Here is a 7,923-nt window from a genome sequence, read left to right as displayed (position 1 = left end):
AAAAACGAGAAGCGGCCTATGGAGGTGCGGAGGCGTGAGGCGAGGAAGGGCACCGCGCCGCCCTATTTACTCCGGGGCTCGGAGTCACGTTAAACATCTCGAGTGCCGTTATCGCCTCCTGGCCCCGTGTGTGTCCCCCCCCCCGCCTTCCCCTTTCCCACCACCGCCGGCAGGACGGCGGAGCCGAGCGCTGTGTTCTCTTTATTCTTGTTGTTTGTTTGTTTTGTTGGGTTTTTTTTAATTAAAAAAAAAAAAAACAACCAAACCCCCAAACGCAAACCCAACCCGCAGAACTTCGAGTGAGTTGCAGTAGTTTAGCGAAAAACTGAGCTGCAGCCGGGAGGGAGGGAAGGAGAGAGGGAACGCTCCACCCTGCCAGGCAGGAGACTTGGGTTTCACCCGGGGCTGGCACTGCGGGGATTCGCCTCGGAGGCAGCCGGGAAGGAAGGAAGGAAGGGGGAATAGTTTTGTCACTTAAAAAAACTTTAAAAAAACCAAACCACACAAGCCCTTGTTGTTGCTCTGGGAGCAGTGTCGAAAGTCTCGTTCCTCAAAGGACTCGCTTTAATCTTCCCGGATAGAAAGGTAGTAAAGAAGAGTAGAGGAAAAAAGGGACTGAAAACGCTGTGGGTTTGGGGATGGCGTTTTATTCCTTTATTTTTTTTCAGGGTTTTTTTGTAACTCCGACTGTGAAGTTTGGCCTATTCTGTGGCTGATAGACGAGTACCGGTTCCTCTTGACACGTAGGCATTGGTAAACGGATAGCACGGGTTGGATGCTGCTAAATATTTGGATATTTACTGCCAGATTATGTCATTTACTCGTATTATTTCTCTTGCAATCTCAAGGTACAGCACATACTGCAGAACTATTCAGGGCTGCAACCGTGTGGCGTTCCTTAGGCATTTAATTACATTAAACAAACATGCCTTTTAATTAAAGGTGTTTGTTTAACATTCCTCATTACAGCTCTTGGAAAAACCCCCACAGCAGCCGCGAGCAGGGGGGATGCGGGCGTCTCATTTTTACCGAATTACAACTGCAGCTTTTATGGCGAGCGGGGGAGAGGCGTTGAGACCATATGGCCGTGGGGAAAACCGGCCAAACGCGAACGGTTGCAGCGCTGGCAGAGATTTTCCTAGGCAGCAGCATAGCGACTTGACAAGATTGGGGAGAGATTTTTGGATGACTGGCCAGAAAACCTGAGGAGTAACAAGTCGTATTAGTTGCACTCTGCTGCTGTTGGAGGTAGCGGGGAGCCAGCAGGCACCAGGGGCGGTTGAATGGATGAGGGGTGGCTGCAGGAGGATGTTGGTAATGAAGACGTGGGTGGGTGCTGTGTGGGAAGCTCAGAGAAGTAATAGAAGCCCCCTCTTCCCTGTAGCCGGAAAGTTTTGTGTGGGATAAGATCACAGACTTCAGCTCTGCTTGCACAAGTCTTTTCTGCATGCCATGTTGTCACTGGCACAGGAGTTTGCAGCAATTATGTTGAGAGTGCTCTTATCAACCATTGACTTGGGTTTTTAGATGCTTTCTTGCTTGAATGTGTGAGGTTGGTTGCATCTTTCACAGATTTCCATTGTTGCTGACAATTGTTGCTGCAAGCCCTGAAAGTCTGGGATGGACAAAGCCTTAGCAGTTACTTATCTGCTGTATGGAAACAAAATAGCTGCTCAGAATTGAGATAATGAAAATTTCCTGATAAAAATCCCAGTGTCCTTTCTCTTAGTTGTTACAGCTGGACCTCTCACTAGAGCCCTTCCGGACCTCACACGCATGTAGCGTGAGAAGCTGTGTGTGCATTTTTCAGTTTGACCAGTGGTTCCCCAGCGATTGGGTTATCCTGTCCTGCCTCTGGTTGGGCACGGTGAAACACCCTCACCCAAAGACTTCTGCTGCAGACACAGTGTGTGGGCACAACAGCTGACATAATTTGCATGAAGACCATTTATATCCTCAAATTTGTCTGGTGATTTTTTCTTTGTGCATGTTGTGCCACTGCAAAACTCTTTAGAATTAGCTGGCTGTTGCCTTTTTTTTTTCCCCCATGTGAAACCTGTTTCATTGGATGGAGACCTTAGCAGCTTTATTTATTTTTTTTTTTAATGTGCTGCAAGTAAAATGTGAAGCATTTAAGACCAGAAAGAGTCAACAAAATCTGTAGTCTGACCTGTGTGTCACAAGTTACTGTGCTTCATTCATGTGCATCCAGCAAGTTGTTACGCCAAAGTACAACTTGTATTTAGCCAAGGGTGCTTTCCTGGAAGGCACATGTATCTTCATTTGAGGGTCTCGAGAGATGGCTAAACCACCAAGATGCCTCTTGAAGTTGAAAGTTAGGGTAACTTGGAGAGCCGAGATAAAAAGGCTCATCTTTCTGCTACAAGGCATAAATGGGGTGTCGTTATTTTTTCCCCCACTAATTGTTTCTTTGAAACGTATCATTATCGTGCTGCCTGACAACTTTTTGCAGTTGTAAAGGTTTCAGATAAAAGATAACTGTGACTTTCTAGAGTAATCCTTTGTGGCTAGCAAGTTACTTTAAAAGACTGCGTGAGCTCTCTCTAGTACTTTTACTCCATCAATCCGATCTGAGGTGGTTTGAAGTTGAGATGGGGCTCTAGTGCAAAATCCGTTCTCTGAATTTATTCACTCACACTTTTCTGCCACCTTTTTCCTTGTCTTTCGGGGAGTGCTCTTACCTAAGAACATCTTAACTTAGCAGCTGAGAATCATAACTTGCTAAATTTTGATGGCGGTTTCTTACTCGTGGACATGGATGCTGAACCAGCAGAGAACTGCCTGCTGAGAAGGGGATTGAGTGGCTCCGCCAGTTCGTGTTTGGGGGCTTTGGAGCAACTTACCTTTCCCTGGTTCAGATCTAGCCCGAGTGGCAGCTGAAACTTGTTTCTATACGTTGGCCACAAGTCTGCTTAAAATGAATTGATTCAGCCATCAGGATGCGTCTGGAGATGAGTATCTACGTCGCTGGAAACGGCTTCACAACTAGCACGCCTGAAGGCAGCCGATTGGAAGGGCTATGGGAGGAGGATAAATTATACCTTCAGTCCTACGGAGCCTGAATAATGGAGCGTAATTAGATTTTTTTCCCTGGCAGTATGTGGAATTCCCATAATTGTTTTAATTCATGATCAAGGCTACACTTGCAATGCAAACTGTGTCTTACCCATACCTGCTGGTGAGGCGGACAGTGGTCACCCGGCCCTGAGTTCTTTGCCATTTTTGCAACTTTTGTGTAAACTGAGGGACCTTCTTGGACTCCACGCTACCAGAGCAATCTCGGGTGCTTCCTCTTGAGTATGTCTAGATAAAAGTTGTAGCCTGTCGACAGCCCTGTGGGCAATGCACTAGCTGAACGCCTAAGCTCCTCAGGCATCACATGGAGAATTTAGACGTGTCGTGTAGCATTTTCTCCTCAGCATCTAGATGCTGTCATGCAGGAATCCAGATTCTTTGGCGGATCTGACCCACAGAGGCAAAATAAGTCTTTAGGGAGGAGAGTTTTGGGGAACCCGCACCAGGGTGGGAAACGATGTCAGACTCCGATGGGGAATTTGCTTTCTGCTGCCCACGCGCTTGTTTCTTTGGATAACTGGGCGTTGTTTTCTTGAGGTTTTCCAGTCTCATTTTCTATTAGCACCAAATTCTCCAGTCATTTATTATACTTTTGTCCAGCCTGCTCTTGGTTTCCAAAGAAAAGCAGCCAGTAACTAAGCATGTAAGCGCACTGTTTTTGCCTGCTCAGCAGTGGAAATGCTGGGTTTTGAAAACCACCTACTAATTTTAGGAGCCAAAAGGCTCCTAAATTCTGAACCTTGTGGTATGTCTTTTTTTAAAGACGGAGAAGTTAGCAAAAGAACTTTACCAGTTCTTTGCTTGAGGACTTTTTTTACTACTTTAGTTTTAACACATCTCAGAAAATTTTAAATGTGAGGAAGTGACAAAAAGCATGGAGCTATAGTAAATACCCATTCTTTCTTGTTAGCAGACTTAGAAACAACATATTTGATCAGTGCAATAGTGCAGTTTACCTTGCTCATGGTAACATCTGAATAGTAATAGTATCTGAGCAGTGACTCGAAAAGAAAAAAATCTGGTGGCAGAGAAACAGCTTGAATCAAAGCGTGGCAGTGGAAAAATAAACATTTACTAGGAAAATAAAACTCATATGGAGACTTTGAGTTTGCAAATCGGAATGAAAATGCCTAACTGAAATATCTTCACTTTTCATTTTCGTCTCTGATGCTTTCCTAGCATATTTTTTCAGAGCACCTCCGCATTGTTCAGTATTGCTTATAATGTGGCCCTTTGCTGTGTTTACTGCATGAATCAGTCCTTGCTGGAGTTACTTGCGTTCCTCGTGGACTTTCTTGTGATGTTTGTGACTACAGTATTTGGGTGCTTCACAAAGGCAGTGTGCTAGTCTGTTGGGCAAGTGGCTGGCATTTCTCCTCTTTTTGAAATAGGAAAGAGTCAGAGAGGATCAGAAATACTTAAAAATTTAGGATTGACAAACTCGTCTGCATAGAGCTTTGATTTTCCAAGGTGATTAATACACACAGAGGATAGCTTCCATTGGCTTTTGTTGCTGCTAATGGTGCTTCCCCGTGTGAAGAAATTGGACATCTAAAACCACAAGCAAGACTTATTTAAAAAAAAAAAAAAAGGTTGAAATTACTTGTCCTGGCACTGATGGCGATGGAATGCTGTTCTCCAAGGCAGTGTTCATTGTTGTGAGATTCTCCTTTTTGTCCCCTGCTGTCATTTACTTCACATCCTCCAAGTGAGCAGGGATCTTGGGTTGTTGCTTGCTCGGATCCATCCTGGGTGGATCCAGGGGGTGTGCTGAGTAAGGAAGGCAACCTTTGGTAGGCGGAGGGCTGGAAGACTGTATTACGTTATATGCATAAACAGCAGCTGAATTAATCCTGCATTAATTACAGCATTTCTTGTGTATATACTCAACTTTGAAACCTTGGGTTTTCTTTTAAAAAGGACCTGTTTTTATTCTAATGCCTGCTTTTTTTTTTTTTTTCTAAAGCAAACTTCAAAAATAGTTTGCAGCATTGAGCCACCCACATGGGTGATAAATGCAGATGTCTGCCATTTGAACAATTTGTGTAACAAAATAATGGTAAATGATCATTTTCTGAGAACTTGCTCTCGATGGCAAGGAGTTTGTCAGCAAGCCTGATGGCAAAGGAACGGCAGAATCAGGAATTCGGGGTTCAATTCCAGCTCTGGATGTGTGAATGCTATAATTGCTTTCTGCCTGTTTCCCAGCAAAAGCATGTCTGCTTTTTTATACCCTTTAGCTCCTGCAGCTTGGCTCTTCCCAGCCCCTTGCCCAAGCAGTTTCCCTCCACCCTTCAGACCCACATTGCACCCATTTTTTAATTCCCACAGCTGCTTCCTAATCCCAGTGCCCTTCTCTCGGCTCAGCATTCCCCTCCCAGCCTGCCTCTCCCTGCACTCCCTGTTTACAGAGGTTTTATCTCACATCCTTCTTACAGCTCTCAATCTCCCTGTCTTTTCACCAAGTCCCTTCCTGGGTCTGACTCTCAAAAGCCAGAACCGGGCATCTTCTCCCTCCGGCTGCCAGAAGGGATGCTAAAGCCCAGCGGTGAGTCACGATGCGGAGCAGTCTCCGGTGAGCCCTGGTGCTGGTGTGTGATTTTGTGGAGGTGGCACATAGAACGCTTTGGTTTGGAAGGGACCTTTAAAGGTCACCTAGTCCAACTGCCCTGCAATGAGCAGGGACATCTTCAACTAGATCAGGTTGCTCAGAGCCCCGTCCAGCCTGACCTTGAATGTTTCCAGCGATGGGGCATCTACCACTTCTCTGGGCAAAATGTGCCAGTGTTTCACCACCCTCATCATAAAAGAATATCTTCCGTATATCTAGTCTGAATCTGCCCCCTTGCAGTTTAAAACCATGGCAGAGCTCTGGGTGAAGGGGGGTTCACTGTGGGTGGGGTGGCTCAGGTAGGCCCCCATGTACAAAGGAGCTGCAGGAGGATGAAATGTTCTCAACAAGGCTGTAATCTGAGATTTTGCTAACTAGCAAAAGTCTTAAGTGTGAACAAACTGATAATTTTTATCTTCTTCTTCCCCTCAAGCTTCTAGTTTGGCCAAATTCGGGCAGGTTTTTATGTGGTGACAACATATCCAAGACATAGCACCTTCTCCCATATGAAGTCTCTCTTCAAAGATTTTGGAAGAGAAACTTTTTTTATTATTATTTTTAAAAGAAGAAGTAATAACCTACATATATGAAAGCTTTTTCTTAGCCTCATTTTTGGAACCATTTTGGCTGAAATTTTCTGTGGAGGGGAAAAAAAAAATCAGTCCAAAGCAGACAATTCAAAAAGACAGCTTTGCCTTTGCTGGTTGAAACGTGTCAAAGTTTTAAATAGCCCAACACAGGCTCTCATAGTGGGAAGTGTTGGCAGCTGTAAATAGATGGTTACATCCAGCAGGTTAATACAGCATCCAGAGGGAGGATGCCAGGACTTTCGTTAATGTAAATAACTTCAAACGCTCTATTTTATAAATACCTACATGTAGTACTACCACGATGGAGGCCAGGTATGTATCTGAGCACCTTGCCATCCTGGTCAAGTGACCTCATGCTGGGGCAGGTTGTTTCTGTAGTGGTGGTAGCAGGTAGGCATCGCCAATGGGTTGGGTTTGTGTATTGGGACTCACATGCTGAAAGCTCTGCAAGAGTTCACCTGTAAAGTGGGGAAATATCTCTCACCTTTTTCAAAGAAGGAGGAAACACAGAAAAGACAAGTTTGTGTGCTGTCGCTCCAGTGGTTGCCAGATTGTTCCCACCGCTTGGAAATGCCTCAGTCTGCAGGTGTGTGCACATAGTTAGTGACTTCTTTTCGGTACAGGTTTGTTGCTTGTACTGCTGTTTTGCTATTGGAAGACATGATGGAATACTTTTAGTGTAGAAAAAAAATAATTAAATAGAACGTTTAAAATTTACCACTTTATAAGGATGAGGAGATTAAAATGAGGTGTTCTGAGCCTTTTCCTGTCTTGGTGGCGGTTTGTACCAAGAGGCCAGAGGTGCTTTAGACTGTATCTTCTCACCACCTTCTTGGTTTTCAGTCTTATGTGGAAGTTGAAGTCAATTCTTTGTCATTGTGTAGCTGCTGTTCTTAATACTTTATCAAGTATACTGTATTATATTTAAGCATCTAATGAATTAGCTCAAATCCAAAACACATTAGCACTTGGAAGAATATGAAGTGCCCTTTTATTGTTACCTGATGTTGAGAGCTTTGCTTTTTTTCACAGAAGCATCTGAACTCAGCTAGTGACTTAGACAGTAATCAGTCTTCTGTAGAAAAGACATAAAGTTGTTTCAGAGATTCTCCTACTTTCAAAGCCAACCTTTTGCGCGTTAGTAAGAAAGCCATTAAATTAATTTCATGCAACGAGTTGTATTTCTGCAGTGGATATCACTGGGCCAAACTGGCCAGAGAATTGTTACGGCAGGGTGCTCGCCTTGAGTTTTAGGTGTGGAGGATTGGTTCGAGAGGAGAGGCGCAGCTGCTATTCAGATGCTCATCGTCAGTGTAGTTCAACCCAAATCTCAAGGTTCCTGTTGCCAAACAAGGTCTTGTGCTGGTGGTGGTCCATAAGCACAGCTAGATGAATTGGCAGTAGGGAATATTGCTGGGTGCGGGGAGCGTGTTCTTGTCTTGAGAGCTTGAACACATTTCTTCCATGGCAGTTCTTTGTGGAATGAAGAAGAATGGTGACTTAACGTTAGGTTTGCTACTTAACAAGCTAAGCAATGTCTACAACTTGCAACTTCAACACTAATTGTGGAATTTCATTTCTCCACCCGTTTCCCAGCCTCTAGGAGATGTAAGCTATCAGGGGAAT

The sequence above is a fragment of the Charadrius vociferus genome, unplaced genomic scaffold (assembly GCF_000708025.1).
Source record: "Charadrius vociferus isolate BGI_N301 unplaced genomic scaffold, ASM70802v2 scaffold308, whole genome shotgun sequence".
In the NCBI taxonomy this organism is placed as follows: Eukaryota; Metazoa; Chordata; class Aves; order Charadriiformes; family Charadriidae; genus Charadrius; species Charadrius vociferus.
The sequence above is the reverse complement of the archived record's forward strand: the minus strand, read 5'-3'. Positions refer to the sequence as shown.